Source organism: Lycorma delicatula, chromosome 6 (assembly GCF_047948215.1).
Source record: "Lycorma delicatula isolate Av1 chromosome 6, ASM4794821v1, whole genome shotgun sequence".
In the NCBI taxonomy this organism is placed as follows: Eukaryota; Metazoa; Arthropoda; class Insecta; order Hemiptera; family Fulgoridae; genus Lycorma; species Lycorma delicatula.
In genome coordinates, this window is record NC_134460.1 from 80,754,387 (window position 1) to 80,777,338 (window position 22,952).

The following is a 22,952-nucleotide window of genomic DNA, read 5'->3' on the forward strand; positions in this document are numbered from 1 at the left end:
TAAATTCAGTAGGGCAAAAAGTTGACAGAATATCTCCTACGATCGCTTATTATCAAATAATTACTTTTACAATAATATGGTTTTGGGGAAATAAGATTTTAAATTTTTTGCAAGATTTAATGGTTTTACAAATTCCGCTCGATATAAGTAACGAATAAAATTTTAAATGAATAAAAACTGTAGAATGCTACTATATTGCGACCTCAGGTGGTGCAACATTATACTAAATATATATGAAGTGTCGCGTCAGTGATTTGTTTCCAGTTTCTGTAAAATAGTTATAGTTTGAAAAGGTTAAGATTATCAAACTTTGTTTTTTTGTTAACAAGGTTATTACGGGCATATGTGTTTATGCCTTAGTGGTTATTAATTGTGGATAATTATTATTTTGGTTGAGAATTTACTGGCTAAAACATAATCGTTTAGAAAGAAGTAGGTTATGTCCTTCATGGCTGTCGGTATTGTATGTATTGTCAAAAGTGTATATTTTCAACTGTGCATGTGTTTAATGTTTTGATGCAAGCACATTCAAGATCGTATGTTTTAAATCGTACATGGTAAGCCTATTAACTAATGTATTTTTTTTATTTAGTACTATAATTTTGGAAAATAATTGTAAAAACTGACCGCGCCCACGTATTTAAGTTCTTAGCTACGGTTGGTTATTAGTGCACCATTAATAAATACGCTTTATATGTCCAGAAATTATGTATTTATTTATATAAGAACTATTTTTATAATTCCTAAATTAGTATTGGGTTTCGGTTTCCTAAGCGTTTCAAATGACAGCTAGCTGTACGTTCATTACGATTTATTGAACAAACGCATTCTGTCCAAAATGAAAATTGATATTATATGAATCAATACTATAAATAACGTACTGCAGTTCTAATTCGCAAAAATCGATATTTGATTTAAACTGTGCTTGCTTTAATATTAGTGTTTTGGAAGAAAATTGTATTTTGTTATGCTACTTATTTTTGTAATAACTAGTAGAAATATGGTTATCATCCCGTGTTACCGATAAGTTTTCATTGCCCGATTAAAGAAGCAAGATTTACATTTAAAATTGAAGTATGTAAAGTGTAGTTATATTATACATGATTACAGACATATAGTCTATATGTAATATGGGTATTATAATTTGTAATTTGTAAGAATTCAGATCTGTTGTATACAGTTCTAGTTTGCATTTAGCAGGAAGAATAAATATTGTTACACTGTGTTGAACTACTAATTGGTATTAGGTTGCTATGAAACGTTTTTGTAAACCTGGGGTTTACAAACTTGTTGTAACCTTTTTGTAAATTAGGTTGTCAAAAAACCTTTTTTGTAATCTTCAGAAACTTTTGTTAACCAATTTTTTGTTCCATGGTATTGTTTTATGTGGATTTTTCATTGCAGTATGATACTGTAACAATTTCAATGTGATTTAATCTGTTTAATGTAAGAAGGATTTTTAATTCACTCATTATTAGTTTACTAATATAATTTTTATTATTACTAGTGTTGAAGAGTACACATTCGTATATTGTTAAAATTTCAGTTTTTACCTGAAGTATGGCAAGTACGTTTAGTCATATGGCGGGAAGGGGGGGGGGGTGAAATTAATTTTCTTTGTTTTGGTATGGAAATACCATTCACTTAAAATGTGATTTACTTATTTATGTATTTATAGGCTAATGTATAAAACATTTGTGGCTCAAAAATCTCCAAAATATGAGATCAATTTTATTGAAATTTAGATATGCTGTAGTAGTGTGTCCGAAGTTCTGCATGTGAAAATTTGATGATTGTTTGAATCTTTTTAAGTTAAGCTTAATTTAAGGTCGAAAAAATGTTAGCAAGAAAGTTAGAAGCATTGTTCCTACGATGCTACATATTGAAACGTTGATATTTTTTTATCTTTGTTATTTATTGTTAGCAATATTTAGCATAATCAGGTAGCATTCCCTTCTTTGAAGGTCATGATAACTGTGTAGGTTTTTTTTTATCTAAGGGTTTAACAAAATAAAATAATAAAAAGTTTGTTTTCTTGTGCAGACTGCAAGAGTTTTTATTAACGTATCTTGCTTACGAGTCTTTATTTTCTTATTTCAATCTGTGTGAGAGATCATATATAAGACAGTAAGTTTATTTAGTCACTGAAAATAAGACCCTTTTACTTGGAGATATTTAATTTTTCCCTGAGCAAATCCAAAAAGTCAACACTAACGTAACAATATTCTATTTCTTTATATTTTATTCTAAAGTATTAAGCTGTAAATTAGGATAATTTGGTTACTGTGGTTATTATTTTATTGTTTTTTCAAAGGATTTTTTTTGATTTTGGGATTTTTCTAAATGAAAATGAAGGTGAGAACACATTTTTGAAATTTTCAAAAAATGTTCCTTTTAAGCATATAAATTAATGGTTTTTTTTGTCATTTAATAAACTTGAATAAAGGCTGAACTTTTATCCAATTGATGAAATTGTGGTTCCTTTTTATTGTGTAGGTGATGAAGTTATTTTTTGTTATGTCTCTAAACTTCCTTGTTTTCATTTTTATAAAATAAGAATAATTCTCTGTTTAACACACTAGGTACCGAGTCAACCGGGCGATCGAGTTCGAGACCCAGCCAGACTGAATGTAGCTATTTTTTAGGCATATTGTTCTGTTTTTCCATATTTGATCTTACAATATTTAACTGTAGAATATTATTAAGACTATAGTTATGAACTTACAATTTCTGTTACATTTTTGATTTAGCATTTTGCTTTCTTGAAAAAATAAATCACATGAATTTTGCCCAAAGATTGTTTTTGGTAAAGGCAGTTAAGTATTTGGGTCACTTTTCTTATAATTTTTGCATAGACTAAGTTGGTAATTAAAAATTAAGTAATGTCAAAATGATTTTGTTTAGTTATCAGTTAAGCGAATGGGCTACTGTTTTAAAATTTCACTTTATGCATTCATTTATTTTGTGTTACAGGCATTTCATCTGCTATGACATAATTATAGAAAATTACACTTAGATTATGAAATTTTGCTTTAAGATTCCTTACTATTTTGCAGAATGACATGAAAAACGTATTTTTCGTAAATTTTTCTCTTATAAAGTGGCGCCATTAGAACTCTTAGGAAGAGTGCCTACAATGTAGGCTTCATTCACTCAGCTGCCTCCAGTTTGGTCCTTCTTACACATACTTGGTAATATTAATATTATTGTTTATTGTATATGTTGTAGTTAAAAAAAAAATTAAAAATACAAAAAACTTGGAGGTATGATTGAAACAACTGCTTGACAGTCATAAGTCAGTGATGTTTTTATGCTTGCAAACATTACTTGCATTATTTTTATTAGAGTAAGATTGTTTTTACTCTAGTTAGATCTTCCACAATCAGTTACAGTGGTCAGTTATTGTATTTTGTACTTTGTTTTAATTCTCACTTTATTGTTTCAGTAACATTGTAAAGTTCAGGTTTTTAAATGAAGTAAAAATATATTAAATGCACCATTAACAGAATTATCAGTTAGTGTCATGTTAGGTTAGGTTGTTATAATTTTTTCATTTTCTTAACACCCTACTACAACAGCAAAAGATCATTCATAATATTTACATCCCTACATATACATTTTTGGAACAAATGATCAATCTAACAAACACAATGTTCATAAATGATGAAATGAATGTAGTAAAAAAAAGAGTTGAACATAATTTGTATTGCACAATAAATAAATTGACATTTATGGTACTCACTGTAATCCGAAATGTTTAAATAAAATACACATTTCAAAATAAAAAACTATTTTTGTCACAAATAAAAAACACACTCCACAACTACATAAAATGTCACCCAAACTTTTAAACTTGTACAACTAAAAACCTAAAACGAAAACACAAACAAATATCACTCTAGTTAAATGGTAACACAACAATATCATTATCACTGATACGATAAATAATATAGTTCTTGATTACATTCATGAAAGCAATGTAATAGAATTTGCACAGAATGAAATCAATAATTTCCAAACCACAATTAAATATGTAATTACCTTATCCAAACACCATATACTCAACCCATAACAATGTTTCTTTAAACAAATCACCTTGATGCACCGACGATTCAAGCCTTTCTAAGAATATTCAACCCAACATTTTGTAGCTCTATTATAAATTACAAAAATGACTATAAACTGTAAAAGTTTCCTGGTGCATAGACAAGGTCATAAGAAAACATATCAGAAATAAAACACAAAAACATTAGAAACTTTAACATAGGCTGTGCATAAAAAATAGCACAGACTCATAAATAAATAAAAAATATCAAATATCTAAATCAATATTGGAATCATTTGACATAGCCAACGTATACTTTATTATCCCAGTAACAGAAATGTGTTTTATTCATACAAATTAAAACAACAAAGTACCATAAGAGCACATCTGAGAAATCAAAACATACAAAAAAAATTTACATTTCCAAAAGAAATATTACACAATCCGTTACTCTTCCTTTTTGATGTAAAGAAATATAATTTGTTTACATCAAAAATTAATTTAAATGTCAGGAAAAGATTTTTGAAAGTGTATGTTGGAGTGTCGCTTTAAATGGAAGTGAAACTTGGACAATCGGAGTATCTGAGAAGAAAAGATTAGAAGCTTTTGAAATGTGGTGCTATAGGAGAATGTTAAAAATCAGATGGGTGGATAAAGTGACAAATGAAGAGGTATTGCGGCAAATAGATGAAGAAAGAAGCATTGGAAAAATATAGTTAAAAGAAGAGACAGACTTATAGGCCACATACTAAGGCATCCTGGAATAGTTGCTTTAATATTGGAAGGACAGGTAGAAGGGAAAAATTGTGTAGGCAGGCCACGTTTGGAATATGTAAAACAAATTGTTAGGGATCTAGGTTGTAGAGGGTATACTGAAATGAAATGACTAGCACTAGATAGGGAATCTTGGAGAGCTGCATCAAACCAGTCAAATGACTGAAGACAAAAAAAAAAAACAATCAGTTACTCTTCCAATAGGTTTTCCCCTATTTCCTGCTTTCTAGTTGAATTCTTTCTTCAACACATAGAACAAATACACATACTCATCAGCAACAAAAATGCTTACAAGCTATTACTCGTCAAAGTTTAGAAAGCTCAATAGACATGCAGGGGATGGATTGGCTGGATTGGAAATTTGGCTTTTTGCCACCTGTGACATCTTGTTGCGGTTCACCATCCTCTCCACTGTACTGATAGCAGTACCAACATTTTTTTTCTTGCTATCACCATGTAAGCATGAAGCTTGTGTATGGGACATGGAAATGTAATTTTGTAGTATATGAAAAATGCCATGCCTGACCGGGATTTGAATCTGGGACCTCTAGATAAAAGACCGAGACACTACCACTCCACTGCGGAGATCAGCATTACTTCAGACTCCCTGAGTAGAACTACTGTGCTGTTGTGTTCATGTTTTCCAATCGTTGATAAGTAATGATATTATATTGGCATAGATTAATAAATTTATGCCATTTTATTACACTAAGGTAGAATAAAATAGTCTGAACAATTGTTAACAAACATAAATAACATATACCACAAATTAAACTTTACAGTTAAATATGACTGAACAAATATGAATTATGTATGAATGAATTGTGCATGAATTATGTAGAACAAAGAAATGGATTTAAGAGCACAGTAATCGACTTAAAGTGGTAAAAATAAAAACAAAGATAAAACAATAAACATCAGTATACATAAAAAAAGTTCACAAATTTAAAAGTCTGGATACAACGTAGACTTCAGAACAACAAAGAAAATAGTATATAAGGTTCTGGCTACAAAATGTTTTGTTTCAGTCAAGCATAGATACAATGAATACTTGAAAAAGTTTCCAGAGCAACATAGTTAACACTTAAAAACAACTTTGATATTCTAAAATATACAAAGAAAGAATCATGTTTTAACATACTTGAACATTGTGAATTATATAAAGTAACAAACATAGCAGTGCTATATGAAATGAAGACAATTTAAATCCTGCACACTTAATTCATAATTCTCCTGCACTATACTCTGAATACGTGCCAGGATAATTATAAAAGCTGCAAATAGTAACATCAACTGATCAGTATGAGAACACAGCATCTTTAGGATGCCTTGAGCACCTTGATGTTTTTCAGGATGCCTTGAGCCACTGAGATGGTCATTGTAAACAATTATTTACCGTTTTATTTTTAAATTTATTGTATTTTACCCAGCTGTTGGAATGTAGTATTATTTTTTGCATCGATTGCTACAGCTATGGTTATTGGTAAGCGAGATCGACTGCTTGATGTCTAAGCAAGTAACTGATGTATAGCAACAGCATACATCTGTTTTGCAATGCCTAATTTTTATTTTTATAGACGTTGCTTTTTTATTGTGTTTAAATATAATCTGTTGAAATGCAAGCACCATTTTTCTAGCCGTGGTTTTGTTAACTTTTTGACCAATCCATTTTTCTGGTTTATTTCCCCTAGATATTAATTATTTTTACTGTATCGTTATTTCATGCATTTAATTTTTTTTCATCCAGAATATCTGAGTTTGGAAATTTTGTATAATAATTATTCTAGAAATAGAAACCTGTCAATGTTTTAGTTTGAACACTTCAGTAGGTTGTTTACATTTAATAGTTATTCAGAATATTTAGCCACAGTTTTGCATTTTCCTCTATTAATTAAATCTATCCCATTTCCCTTCCTAAAACAAAAACTAGGGATTGATATTTTGTCAAATTGTTTTTAAAAGCTTTATGAGTATTTCTGATATTATTTTTTGTAAATCATCTTGTATTTGGTTTAGTTGATAATTTTAATATTTCCTACTAGAGTTTTTTTAGAGACTTGTTCCCTAATCCGGATGAAATTTATTTAATCATCTTCTTTCACCAGTGAATACTATTTCCTTCAAGCCAGGTACTCGAATCTAAACTTTGTATTCTAGATTCTATAATCTGTTTTTTTTTTGTTTTGCTTCAAAAAACAATTTTCTTCTGCAGTTCTTATTACATTTTCATTTCTTCCCAACTTTCTGTAGTGTTTTTACCAAAATGCTTTGTTAAGTTGTAAGTCTGTTATTCATTTATCTATATAAAATGTTAAGATTGTAGTTCTATTGAGTATTTTGGGAATGAATTTCAGTTTAACTATGTTTAAATAATTTTTCTGTGTTTATACTTTTTTAACTTTATTAGCATTCATTATTTCTCTATTACATTTTGATATTTTGGAATTGAGTGATCTCCATGTGTTTTTTTTTGCTTTTTAGATATTTTTTTTAAAATTAGTTATATAGTATTTTATTAAAATAAGAAAATGTCATGTGGTGATTGACATTATTCAGCTAAAATACCAGTTTATACTACCACTACCATTGTTTACCATCTATATTTTTATTAAAGTTATGTTTATGGCAAATTACACAGAGTAGCTATTATTCACATTTTGTGTGTAGTCTTGAATCCAGTTTGAATTTATGTTCACATGGTTATTAGTATCTATGTACTTCTGTCATAATAAATAAAATTCTGTTGTTGGTTGTTTTAATTATTAATTGTGTTTCCAAATGTTCTGATGTTCTGAATTAGGTCAGGCTCAGCATTAATTACTCTTAGTTCATGAGCATCTCAGTTTTACGCATGGCGCTGAATCATGTAGGCTATTGAAACTGTTAAAAATTTATCTTCGAATCAATGAATACAATACCTAAGAGATTATATATCTGTTTGCTTTTTCTCTTATTTTAGATATCAGTTTTGTTATTTAACTACGTATATTTGAAACAGATGGGATTATACAATGAGAATCTTAGCTATCTATTTAAAAAAATTCATCAAATATCTTTTAAGTGATTGGTTGTCTATTGATCATAAACAGATTGTGCCAATGTGTTTGCAAAATTTGTCTGCAGCTAATTTTCATAAACTGCTTGATTAATTTTGATTGTAAATAAAATTAACTTTGAAGTACAAGGATGGTCTCAAAACTGAACATTTGTTTAAATTTTCAAAGCGGGAACTTAATTACATATAACATTAACGACTACCAGAAAGTTGAAGACATTTTAAGTAATTTTCTGCCCCTTCCATACCAAAAGTCAATGACTTGTGCTGTTTAATGAAAGACAGTGTAATCCAATCCTGATTAAACAAAATAATATCTAACCTGTAAAAATGATGTAAGTTTACAAAATAAGCATAAAACAAAAAATAATTAAGAAATCAAAGTTTTTAAATTCAGCCAAGAAACCAAAACATATTATGATAGTCTAGGTATATATACATTAAACTGGACAAAAGCTAATATTAATAAATATTAATATTTATAAAATTGTATTATAAATCTGACTACTGTATCAGTAACTGAGTGCTGATTAAACAATCTTAAAAGTATGGATAGTAACTCTACATTCAATGTGTTTGATAGATTATGAGAGTAAGTTGAGGATACACAATATTAAAACGTTAATAGAGTATTTATTCTTAATTGTATGTTCTTTTTTTCGTATTAATGGTTTTAGATGTATTATTATTACTTTTATTTAATATTACTAATATAAAAAGTGTTAAATTATTAATTTTATCGGTAAAATAATTAATTTCGATTTCTTCACGTCTATCTTTATTATTTTTATCTAATATTAATGTTTGAAAGTGCAAATCGAACATTTTATCGTAGCAATTAATTTTGTTAACATTTTATATTTATTTAAATTGGATCTAATTTAATCAATTTTTTTTTAAAGCGCTAACTAAACGACTTTATTGTAAATGTTATTTTGCAGCGAGTTGATTTAAAAATGAGATTGTTGTATTTCGTAGATATTTCTTTAGTGGAAACAATCCAGTTTATGGCTACTTTTTTATTTTTATATTTCGTTTAAATTACACCCTTATAATTAAATTTAGTCATCTGTAATCAAAAGTTTCATTCGATACTATTATATCATGAGGGATTGAAAAATTATTTTAAAGATATACAAATTAATCGAAGTTGCCGTTTATGCTACGTACGAATGTTACATTATATTTAAAAAATTACTATAGCTCACACGACCGTCACTCGAGAGGTAACTTCTAGGAATAGATTCAAAGTAGTCATCCACACGTAATGTATCATAGACTTCGAGGGTTAGCGTAAAAAATTTATATTATTAAAATGACCATCGAAGCTTTCACACTCCTGCTGATCTAACACCGTTAGACTTTTGTGTGTGGGGTTGGATGAAAAGTATTATGTATAACAGAAAAGTTCAAATGAACAGTTTGTTGTTCGTATTACAGAAAGTTACGCAGAATTTTGGAGAGCCTTCAGCGAAATATAGTGAAGTAAAAGGACAAATTTTTGAAAATTTACTGTAAACTTTACATCGGTTGTAGTTTTATTTTTTTAACATCTTATCAAATGTATGTTGATTTTATTTTCTGTAATTAACATTTTACAGTTTTCATACCGTAAGAGTTAAAATATCAAATCTTGAATCTGTCGAAGAAATCGAATTTCTTGAATTTTTATTTGTTTTTTATCGGGCTATGTTACATCATTTTTCTCAGAATTAAATTCTTTACAAGTTTTAATAATAAATTTAACGTATTTATTAGTAATTTAACAACGTTTTTGTATTACAAACGTAAAAAGACGTGTTTTCAGACTGTCATTCATATCGCAGCTGTTACTTTTGGTGGCTAACTGCTCCACGTTCCAGAGCAAACTCCAGTTAATGCTATAAATTGGAATATTGTAATTTTATGTAAAGACTAGCACCTGTGAGATAAATTTTAATTAAACTGGAGTGTCTGTATATCATTTCGTTTGATTTGTTTTTATGAAAGAGCATCAACAGGCATCAGCAGCTTATGCTTGACCGGAATTCGAACCGGGGACCTCCGCACGAAATGCCGAGACGGTACCTATTCAGCCACGGAGGTCGGCTTGTTTGATATTGTACAGCTGCTAAATGTCAGAGTGAATAGTGCAGTTAGAAAACTTATGTCTGAAAATCAGTTACCCGTATGAAAATAGGATGACAATAGTAAAAAGAATACGAATCACAAATTTTAATTATGCAGTGAATTATTAATTTTTTGTTTTTTGTTTTTTTTCGTGAGGCAGTTAAGTGTTTTAATTCTGATTTAGATCCATCTGCGGGCCGAAGGGCTGGATAGACAATGCTTAACAAATCTTTACATAAAGAAAATTTTTTTACCGTGTAAAAAAAATCTTTAAAGAAATTGTAAACGCTAAGAAAGAAGCGAGATTTTTATAGCACCTTTTATAAACTGGATTAGACTATTGTTCCTTTTTGCGTTTAGTATAAAATACATATATTTGTATTATTGACGGCCGATATGATTGTAAGTTTTGGGTATTAACGACAATTCGGATTTCCGAAAAATAAATATTTCCTATAGAAATAATCGATTAGTTTTTCAGTTTAAAAGTGTTACCGGTCGATTAAAAAATGTTTAAAATCGACTATACCATTTATTATTTGTTATATCCTCATATAAACATATGCTTGGTGCTCTCTCTTGTTGCCCGTTTAGTATTTTTATTATTAACCTTTTTTATCTTCTATAACTGTAATTATATTAAATAATTAACTAATTATGTTACTATTATTAACTTAATTTTTATTTTAGACGGTTTATTATTTACACATGAATTTTTTTATTTTTTATTTTTATCTAGTGAAAATGGAAAATGATTTAAGTCAGTGGTTCCCAAACTTTTCCGAGTCGCGGCGTCCTTTTACAATTAAAATTTTTCCATGGCGCCCTACGCTAAGTAAAAGTATGACTACTCATAAGTAAGAGATAAAAATAAATAAAACTCGTGTATCTTCATTATCTTTTTACTTTATTAACATTAAATTAATAATTATAAATGTCTTGGTTCAATTAATTATGAAGCTTTCAAAATATTTCGCGGCGACCCTGTGAAGAGGCAGCGGCGCATAGTTTGGGAATCACTGATTTAAGTAATAAATCCTCGTCATAATCATCGATCGAAACGGGCTTTTAGTTTTCGAGACAAAGAAAACTTCCAGTAGCTATCACCAAGATAGCGAAATTTGTCAAAATCAGTTTCAAAAAGTAATTTGACTGTTACCAAAAAATAAATAGATAGTTGAATATTATGTAGCTTATTGCAATTTCCGAATGGAGGGTATTTCCCTTTTGGAACGTTGATGATATTACTTCTCGGTTTACCGCAAAATGTGTACCTTTCGATGTGCGGTTTTAAGTCAGACAAGTTGGGACAACATCGGCCCAAATATAAAAAAATTCTCGATTGAGGAAATGGCAAGAGAATAATTGCGTTGTATTGTAAGCTTTCTGTCGTACGATTAACCCTTTTGAGATGTGCCAGATCAAAGTGTATGTAGCCATAAAAAATCAAAGTTTTAAAACGAAATCGTTTTGTGTCTACTTCGATAAGGAATCGGCAGATAAACGGCTAAGAACTGGAACAATTTTATCTGTCAAGTTGTGCAGTAAGAAAAGGAACTGTAGGGAGACAGACGGGATTGTTTACTAGACAAAATGGTGATGAGTGTACCGGTCGGTTAACGGAAAAATTGGAATTATTCAAACTGTAAGAAAACCGATTAAATTTAAAATGCAAACTTAAAATTCCGTAGTAAAATATGTACGTATTTCGTTTATAAGTGTTTTGTATAATGAGACGATTTTAGTGTTACTGTAAAATAATGAAGTTAAGATTTCTTTCAGTAGTAACAGCTAATTGTTATTAGAACGCAATTAATTTTAGAACAGTGGAATTTTACCAAGCAGGCGACATACTTGGTAACAGATTGCTATTTCTCAGAGCGACCTCTATTAATGTTAAGCGTTCTATTTTCTAGTAATCTGCGTTTCAGACAAAGCCGAAACGATTTCACTTATTTTTACTAAAGATCAATCGGACGTTAGTATACAAATCTATGATTTATTTAAACATTTTTGGGATATAAAATTACACGATTCCAATAAAATTTAAAAGACGATCTTGGCTTTCCACTCTGCGTAGCAGTTACTGCTGTCTTGATCAGCCGATCTCAGGTTCAATTCTATGCCCGAAGTTGTTATATAAAAATAAATTTTGAAAATAAATAACACGAAATTTTTGTATTAATGCTTTTAAATGTCAATATTTAGTTTTAAAGTATAATTCTCCTTTAGTTACTTTATTTTCTTTTGAATGTTTGATTAGAACTGTATTTGTTATTAAATATATATAAACGTATCTCTTAATAAATACCATTGAAATTTAGTGATCGATAAAAAAATTAAATTTTTTGAATCTTAACCGTAGTTTAAATGTAATTTTGAAAACAGTTTATTATATCTCCCCCTGGAACCTTTTAGGGTTCTACGTAAAGTAAACAGCCGTTTAAATTTGAAAATTACGTATATTGTAATTAAAATCTTACCGTTTTCGCAGACGATGTAAGCTTTGAACAGAGATTAATTTTTCTATTACTTAAATAAAATATTTAATCGATAGAAATTATTAGATTTAATATAAACGGTTAAATTAATAACATTATTACAGTAGGCGCAGACGAACTGACTCGCCAGATTAGTATGAGGAACTAGGCGAAACTGTTACGTTATTTTTGAAAGCTATTTCTGAAATTTTTTAGGTAATTATAAAAAAAATATGTTAACACATTGTTTATTTTATATAAATATGTATGCATTGTAAATGTATTTTAATTATTGTTCAAATTATAAAAACTATTTTATATAAATAAATTGTCTTATATAAAATTTTTTTATAGTGATCCCGCCCCCCTTAAAGGTTACACATTTTTAAATTGTAAACCTTTTTCTATTTAATTACAAGCTTTACAAGTTTTTCTTTTAACTGAACTCTAACCGAAGTGGATCTATCTTACATTATCTAAAATAGTCGACTTTAGAATTAAAATATGAAATATGAATAATAGATCGTTTTAGAGGTGGCGCCTCTGTCCTGTAAGTTGAATTACTCGTATCAGTAATAATTATGATTAATTAAAATGAATTATAAGAAAAAAACTTTCATGATTGTTGTTATTTATTGTATATGCGGATATCATATTAGTGTGCTAATGATGTTAGTCAAAGCTTTTGTATCAGCTGTAAATGAGTGATCTTGACATGAGTTTATCACTTTACTGATAAATGAGTTTCATATGTTATTTTTGTTTCCCCTCCACTATTTTGTATATTTTTTATTATTTAAAGCTATTTTTTCCCCGTTTTTCCCTTTTTAATGGTACATCATGTTTATTTATAAATGAAATAGAATGCAAGTAAATTGTTTAAGAATGTATTTTTAAAACTGAACTTTTTTGTATTTACAGTCTTGAATGTTTCTTTGTTTGGTTTCGAATAGTTAATTTCTGTTTTTCCGTTGTATATTAATTGTATAGCTTTATATAGTTTCATGTTTTATCAGATTTTTTAATGGTTTTATTTCGTTATCACATCGTCATTTTATAATATTGTTCAGTTTCTTATGGCTTTATATTAATGTAACGTTTAAAAGAATTACAGATTATTTATTTTTAACTCCATATTATTCTTTGTGGTTACATTTTAGTATTTCAGTGATAGTATCGGAACTGTTGTTTAAGTTGTTTAGTTTTGTGGATTATTTGGTAATAATAAATTTTTAACGTTCTTACTTGATTTACAATCTTTTTTTTGTAAATTTATTTTTGTCTTTTTGCAGAGATTCAAAATCTCTGACCGGATAAAACACACCGGACTGTGCGGCGCTTCTCTTTAGTCCAGTTATACGAGTACTATGCCTCTAGATCATTCGTTCTCAAAGTGGGCGGTAACGCCCCCTTGTGGTAGGAAGGCCTACATAAAATTGGGGGCGTTCAGGCGGTTTAGGAAGGTGATGGCTGATTAAAAACAAAAAAAGACAGAATTATGTTTTCTTGATATTTCAAATTAAAATGTTAAGTAAAATGTAAGTTTCAGCTCAGAAATAGGATATGCCACGTTTAAAAACAATAATTGCAATTGCTGTTTTTAAGAGCGTATCTTAAAAACAGCAATTGCAATTATTATTTTTGACAGACGGTAAGTTTAAAAATTTTGGGGGCGCTACAAAATTTTTTGATTCCCATTGTGGGCAGTTTGAGAATCGATGCTCTAGACGGAGCTTTTTTTGTATTGTATGTCGTTTCTGAACCGGCAATCGTTATTCCGTTTTCCCTTTTATTAAAAATATTTATCAAAAACAGTTATTTTTGCCTTAGGCGATGATGCTCACAATATTTACTTGCAATACCCTTTCTGCGCCGTAAATAGTTGCTATGTTTCCCAGGTTCAATATTTTGTTATCGTTAATTGTCTGTAAATTTATAAGACTTATAAGGTAATAAAATGTGACATAAAAGAACTTAATGAGGAATTAAACGTATAATAATGGAAACACGATATAATGTAAGTTGGACAATTTTATCGACAGAGGATGGACGAAGTAAAAGGTAGATATCAAAAAGAGATTGACACAAACGACTAGATTTTACGTGCAGTAAAAGAAGTTTGATAGTATCAAATACGTATCTCAGAATGAGAAACGATTGAAAATATTTTTATGGAATGTAACCGTTTACGGTAATGCAATATGAACAGCAGGAAAAACCAAGGTTAGAATTAGAAAAAAAAGATTGGGTCTTTGGATTGTCGTTTACATGATGATGTCGAGGCGTTAAAATGAATGGACCATTTATTAAAATGTTTAAATGTATTTAATTTGGGATAGGGCAATGTGTAGAGAGTAAAATTTACAGGAAAACAAAGAATATATGCAATACATAAAACAGGTTTTAGGATGCGTATTGAGGAAAAAAATACGATCCTTTCTAGATCTAAGTTAAGGCACTCAAAAACCAGTATCAGTTATATCACTAAGAAGATTTCCTTTGAGTACCTTAGTAGAAAATATAACATCCTGAAGCAACTACTGGTTTCTCAGAGAAGTAAGACGCTAGAAACTAAACTGGGTCGTATAATCGGAAGATATTTTACTAAATATCACTGTATCTCAAAAATGAAAAAAAAAAAAAATTGTTCATTGTCATTTATTAATTGTTATTAAATACCAGATATGCTATTAAGTAATAGATAAAGTATCGTAGTATGTACTTTAATTGATTGCCCCAAAATAAATAATTTGATGGTTATAAATCTGAACTTGTCGATGAATAGTTTAAATTGTGGTATACGATTTGTTCACAGAGTAAAAAATCGAAATGTGCCTAATGAGACGATAATATTTCATTGAAACATAAATATTTCGTAATCAAGAGTTAGAATCAACACTAACTCGAGATTTCTTTAGTTTAAAAGTGACAATTTTTCGAGTACAACAATTAAAAGAGTACGGTTGTTCACCAGCAGTTATAATAACTCGTTCGTGGGATCAGTAGGTATGCAGAACCTCGTCCGCGTTTAGTTTAAAATGTATCAGAATAAAGTTAAGAAAATAGTAATATATATATATATATATATATATATTTTTTTAAACTTTAGTTGAAAAATGTTATCAGTGATGTCATGTTACTCTAAAGTAGCAGTTTACCTGTTATTTATAATTTCGTTTGTGATAAATTATTCTTACACTGCACATATACTCTCGCTGCTGTGTGTACTATTACTAATTTTAGGTGGCTCATCTTGTCACAACTGTCTTTCTAATCAATTTAACTGTTTAGTCATACAGAGTGTTTAATGGTGTACAGATTAGGAAAGTGTATGTTTGGTTTTAGTATTTATGCTCGTTTACTGTAGATATACGGTACCTCGCCTTTTGTTTGTGAATTTTTATTTCTCTTTCCCATCGGGAACTTGAAATTTAAATAACGATACGGGCAATCTTCTCATTCATCTTATCCTTGTTCTGAATTCTCCTTTAAAAGCCTGTAGTTGGTCAAATTAAGGTTTTCAGTTTTATATCCATGACACTACCCGTCTAGAAATTGTAAATAAGAGTATAATTTTAAAATCGATTACGGCGGAAGTTTATGCGAGTCTGAGCTAACTTTGGCTGCGAATACGCTTCTTCAGACTTTGCCGCTATTAGCGCGGTGATACGACGGTGAATTGTTTTGTTGGATATTTGTTGTTTGCAACGAATTATTTCAAGAGTGTATTTAAATCGTGTTTATATATTCAGAATGTTATTTTTACGTTCTGTTCTGCAAGTTTGTATACTCTAATTTGTGTTGTTCGAATGTGTAGTTTTCGTCCTTTACCGTTTACTTGCAAGATTTTCATCGATGAGGTCTATGTTTGCGAGGTTTGTTTTAATTAGGTGTTTACAAAATTGAATTCCGTGGTGAAGTTTTTTGACCGTTTTTGTACAGCTCTAAAAAACTGCATCTCTTATGCATAACTTATTAGTTATAGCGGTCAATGTGTAGACTCCTGCTTGATCAATTAAAAAAATTTTTTTTTTGCAAAATATAAACAAACAGGTTTCATTCCTTTTATACCCTGCAAGTGCTTCTTATATAAGCTAAGGAAGAGGTACTAATTTCCTTAAAATATGTTCATTTATTGATTAGTACGAACAAAAGTTTGTATGTTCTCCTAAAAAGAAAAAAAACTCACGCTAATTGAATGAAAATTTGGTTTCAGATGATTTTTTTTTTGTGCTATCGTGGTGCTCCTTCATCTGTATTGCAGCAGGGGTGCATGTATTGTTAATAGCCACTTTCTATGAAATATTTATTGTATTTAATATCCGGTCATTTTTGTAAGATATCGTGTTAGAACCGAAGTTTATTTTGTACGAAATCGGTAAAGATGTAATCGATAGGACAGTATTTCTGAATTTATTATATAGAGAAACATTTAGGAAATTTAAACAGAAAATTTTTCTAAGCAGTGAATGAGTTATAATGTACTCATTTAAAACATACTGTGTACTGTCTTCCTGTAATAATCAATTAATTATCCTAATTAATTGTTAATTAATGATCTTGTTATTATTAACAATGTATTTTATTTTGTTTTGTATTTTTATGTTTATACAATTTATTAGACGTTTACGCCATACCGTAGTTTTAATTCTGTAGGGTGCGTCAGAATTCTAGAGAAAACATTAAATTATGCTATTGTATTTTTAAATGATTACTTAGCGTATATATATGTTTGTGTGTGTGTATGTGTGAATATATATATTTTATTATGTAAACAAAATTAAATATAAAAATGGGCTTGTTATGTTTTCAGCGTGTGAACCACCGAGTGAATCTCGGCGACAGATTTAGAATAAGCTATAGATGTAGGTTTTATTAAAGACAGCAGTAGCAGCTTTAGTAGCTAGGCTTTACAAGTTAACAGTATAAAATGAGAGGGTGTCGAGCGAGCTGTCTGTTCTTTCGTAGTTGGCAGTGTTGTTAACAGATGGCGTTTGAGGGTAGAACCGTCTTGTTTCTTTCTTAATCTAATATTAGAATAGACAATAAGTTGCACGTTTTATTTGCAGGCAGTAAACTAGTAAGCTAGGTGCCAACAATCTTATACCGTTTGAAATTGTGATAATAAGAAGTCTGTCTGGTTTTTTTTTGCAGATGTTCTTCGGTTCATCATACCGATCTTATTATTTTTTCTTTATCTTGCTCCTTATTCTTGTTTAAGTTATCATTCTTCTATTATTTGTTCATATATTTATTTAGTTACTGTTTTATGTTCTGTGGTTAGTTCCATATAAATCTAATCCGCATTTAATAAAATTCTGATTACGTCGTTTTTATGTTCTTCTAGGACGGATTCGGACTCACGACTAATTTCGTTTCAAACGACCCCTGATTTTTCTGCTACATAATAAAAATTTACTAAGTTTTTTTCATTTTCGGTCATTGGCGACTGGAAAATCAATGTGTATTATGAACATTTTATTTGTATTTGAATACGGGGTAGTTAATTATAACTGATGATTATCTGAGACTGTGCTTCAAGGTATATCATAAAATTCTCCGCTGATTGTTAATTTAAAAACGGCTTATGAAAGTATTATTTTATTTATTAGGAATGTGAAAACCATACTGTATTTCTGAAAAAAAGAAGAGAACCGAAAGATCAGTATTTTTTCAGCTCCAGTATTGTTTCGTCTTCTCGAAATATTTACTGTGATGTATTTAATTCGTACACTTTTTAATGTCAACAAGTTTATCTATCTATCTATATATTTATTTATTTATTTATTTTACACTGTAACAACAGGCTTACACCTTCCTACAGTTACTAGATGAATGATAAATTAATTTTGAGAAAAATGCCGTGCCTGACCGGGATTTCCGGATGAAAGGGCGAGACGCTACCACTCCTCCACGAATATATATACAGGGTGTCCTTCGAGGAAACTGACGTACTTGACAGGTGTATTCCTCTCATCAAATAATGAAAAAAGTTCATGTAAACATAGGTCTGGAAACGCTTTGTTAGCGAGTTACGGCTAGCGATATTTCACCCGGAATTCAGCGGAAATGAGTTAGTACTGAAATTTTTAGGACGTTAATTGAGGGGCGAAATTAATGGTTTCCTATTGTTTTTGACCTGAAAAATTGAATAATATAGGTTCCAGAACTGTATCTCCAGTAATTTTCATGATATCCGAAATAAAGCTGAAAAAATTGTCTGAAAAACCGTTCTTTTCGGTTTGCAATTCAATAAGACAATTAAATTATTAAAAAATGCGTAACATTTTATTATCGTAACTTGTAGAGAATTTAATTTTAAAAATAGTGGTGTAAATAAGTCCAATAAAAATCAAATAAACGTTTTAAAAAATCAAATTTTACTGAAGAAGAAACAGAACAAAAATAAATGAAATAACTTATAAAAAAAAATGTATTGTATTTAATTTTGTTTTATTTTTTGAAATTTAATTTTCATACCTTACAGATACTATTTTGATAGTTTATGCAAAATCTAGTTCGACGTATAACATCAAAGGAAGCTTTTCTAGCAGTATCACGGTCGTTCTTAAGATGTTGAAAAGCATTTAAAATTGGGTTCAGTAATTCTTCTTTGGAATTAACTTTTTTGCGTAAACAAATTTCTTTAAATGACCTCAAAGGTAATAGTCCAAGGAATTTTAATCGGGGGACCTAGGAGGCCAATTAATTGGCCCACCTCGACCAATCCATGTACTCGAAAAACTTAAAAATGCTGTCTAACGTCTTGTATATAATGAGGTGATGCACCGTCATGTTGAAATAACATTTGCTGCCTTTTTTCAGGTACATTTAGCAGAACTTGGCATTTGATTTTGTAAAAAATCTTTGTACACAACACCAGAAAGAAGAAAAAAAATTGTCCAATTAACCGGTCGCCAGGTATACCACACCGTACATTTATCGAAGATCGGGTTTGAAAGTTTGACTCATAAATTGGATTCAGATTTTCGGTTGACCACCTGTGACTGTCTTCAAATTTTGTATTCCGTTTCTTGTAAAAATAGATCCATCGGTGAATAAAATGTAATGGAGCAGTATTTCGATATTATTGTACCCATCGACAAAAATTTAATATTAATTCACTGTCACCTGGTTGAAGATTTTGAACAGTTTGCGAACGATGAGGATAAAAGTTCTCTTTCTTTAGTGTTCTTCAGACTTTATTACGAGATATGCCTGTTCGATATGAAATTCGGCAAGTAATGAGACTGCGCTGTATCATTTGAATGATATTTTCTTGTTCTAGTACAGGCGGTTTCTACAGGACGTTCAATTGAACAAGCAACTGTTGGAAAAGATTATTAATTGGTAAGTTATTGAAAACAAAGACAAATGTTTAGTGAGTAATACTCTTCTATTCAGAAATCTTCGTTCATATTCACACGTTTTGCAGCCCGGCTATTTCCATTAGTGAAACCGTAAACGAGAACAATATCTGCACATTCTTGATTTGGAAATTTGATTGGCATTTCATTTTTTTAAAAATCTGATGTGGACACTATATGATTTCCTTGTACGCCTGTTAAATTATATATACAGATTTAAAAAAAATGAAAAGTAAATAAAATTTTTTTCATTAATAACTTCTGATATTTTTTCATATTCTTTTTTTTATTGTTATTATTGAATTATTATTTATCGTAAGTTTTTTTTATAATCGGAGGTTAATAATTATTAATAAATCAGTATATTTAAATAAAAAAAAGGAGATGAAGTCTGATTCGAATCGATGTGCCTTCCCTTTGTAAGAACAAAATAATTCATTAAATAAAATTTTATTTGGCTATAACTGTGGAACCAATGAAAATAAATACCATTTGTTATATATCGTTGAAAAGCTGTCAATGATGGCTTATTACTGCAGTTAAAAAGTCCAAAATCCAAATTTTGTTGGATTTTGGTTTTTTTTTGGTCCAGTCGATCGCAATCAAAAGGGGATGTGCACAACTAGATGTTACAACAGTCCTAAATCCAAACTTTCAACATCCTACGGCAAATCGTATTTGAGGCATGCGAGATACATACGTACAGATGTTACGCCGAATCTAGTCAAAATGGATTCAGGGATCGTAAAAAAGGATGTTTCCGTTGAAATTTGAAAACCGAAATTTTTTTCGATCACAATACTTTCTTTACTTCGTACAAGGAAGTAAAAAAGCACGAATACTTTATACTTACATACAAATCATAAAAAGCGCACGAACACAACACAAATCACAGATAAAGAGACTAGTTATGATTAATAATAAATTAATTGTTGAAGCAGCTGTACAATAACTTCGATTCAAGTCTTTTTTCTGAAAAGAACAGTGTTGCCAACTTTGTTTTTTCAATTAACTTAGAACTTCAATTGATACCGTCTTCTTGAAATTCTGTTTTTGTAGAATGTTTTATAACTGTTTTGCAAGTATTAACTAAATACTATATTCGACCCACCGGGTTGGTCTAGTGTTGAACGCGTCTTCGCAAGTCATTTGATTTCGTAGTCGATAGTTCTAACGTTCAAATCCTAGTAAAGTTACTTTTATACGCATTTGAATACTAGATCGTGGATACCGGTGTTCTTTGGTGGTTGGGTTTCAAGTAACCACACATCTCAGAAATGTTAGACCTGAGACTGTACAAGACTACACTTCATTTACACTCGTTTATATCATTCTCATTCATCCTTTGAAGTATTACCTGATGGTGACTCCCGGAGGCTAAAGAGAAAAAAAAATTCTATACTGTATTTGTTTGTTTTATTAACTGTCTCTTTTAAACAAACAAATGAATGGATTGCAAAACTTTCCAGAATAAGTCACTTCATTTATTTTTTGTTCTGTTTCTTCTTCAGTAAAATTTGATTTTTTAAAACGTTTGTTTTTGTTTTTTACTGGATATATTTACATCGCTATTTTTAGAATTAAATTCTGTACAAGTTTTTTTAAAATAAATTTTACGCATTTATTAGTGATTAAACAAGTTATTTTGTTGCAAACCTAAAACAAAAAACGGTTTTCAGAGAACAAATTTTTTCGTTTTACGTCACGTCTTGAAAATTACTGGTTACACAGTTCTGGAACCTATTTTATTCAATTTTTCCGGTCAAAAACCATAGGAAACATCTATGAAGGGAGGAATACACCTGCAAAGTATGTCGGTTTCCTCGTACAATACCTGTATACATAAGCGATCCCGCTTATATTCCGGCAACCTACAGAGGGAGATGGATCTGGATAAACGGTTTATAGTATACTCAGATAATTCTTCATTTCCGACGATTCCAGAGATGGATGAGGACTTTTATTACTTACCCTGTACCAATGCACGAATGGCTCATAATTTTGAATGGGTTTTTTTTGTCTGTAAATGAAGTACAAGAGCTCTTTTACAGAGTGACCGAATGGAGATATTTTTGTTTTTTCGGCGATCCTGATCTCCAAAGCGGTTTGTGTAGAAGCGGAATCGCCCGACTGTTTGTCGGATCGATTTAGTTAGACACCGGATTCTTAAAAAATGGATAATCGGATACAGTTTTCTATGACAACGGCATAAATAAATAATGCAAACATTTTATGGTGAATGTGTCATCGAATTCAGATCGTAGTGAGTATATTAAACTGTACCCCGCAAGACGAACGATGCCGGTTTCTTTATAAACCAGAAAAAATTATGTACTTTAATAAGCGAGCTACGTTTGGCAGCAAAAGCAGCTTATCTTCAGATCGTGTAAGAATTGTACTGTGATATGTAATTCCAGGATTCCTTTGTAATATATAATTACATGATTGCTTTAGGAACTGTCGATTTTTTTCAAATGAAACTGGAAATCAAACGGTGAACACAGTTATCTTTTCGAAACCGTTCTTCGTTCTTTGACGACATATTCAGAGTACTGTTATTTTTTTGCAAACTCAAGACGGTTTATCAGGCCTGCGGTCAGGAATGGCGATCATCAGGCGATTCATCCGGTATTGGAGGATAACAGGAAGGGAACGAGTCGCAACAAGATGATTTGAGCCTAAGATAGTACCAAATGCTGCTAAGTAGGCCTGCTTAAAAATCTATTTCTTCGTATATTAAACACTACCCAACACTTATTTGTTATTCATTTTATTTTGAGGGTAGCTAATACTAAAGATAAATGCTGTCGAGTATTTTATTACCTTTTATTCACACGACGTGTGTCTCCATTCATCGAGTGACCGATCAGGAACGCTTTACAAACGTTACCGACAAACTGACCTGCAATCTGATAATTATGAAGTACATTATATTCTCTTTCGTTCTTATTAATCTGCTAGTAAATAATTTTTTAAATAAAATGAAATAAAAATTACTTTGGCACAACAAAAAATTATGTAGATAGGCTGAAAAATAGTAATTTTTTTTTAAGTTGTATGTTATAATACTTGTATACTAATGTCTTGTTCGTGTAAATTTTACAACGTATAACTGTTGTCAG

General features: G+C 30.0%; 1 protein-coding gene across 3 annotated transcripts in view; it reads left to right on the top strand.

The window, feature by feature from the left end:
- Positions 1-240: 240 nt before the first annotated feature.
- Positions 241-22,952, top strand: part of LOC142325967 (uncharacterized) — a 434,412-nt gene continuing 411,700 nt past the window's right edge. For 2 of the 3 annotated variants that reach the window (XM_075367951.1, XM_075367952.1), the window contains exon 1: positions 241-557. The gene's annotated coding sequence lies outside the window, so the exon portion shown is untranslated. Of the gene's footprint in view, positions 558-3,056; positions 3,192-22,952 lie in introns of all 3 variants that reach the window. The other variant, XM_075367953.1, reaches the window with a different exon arrangement.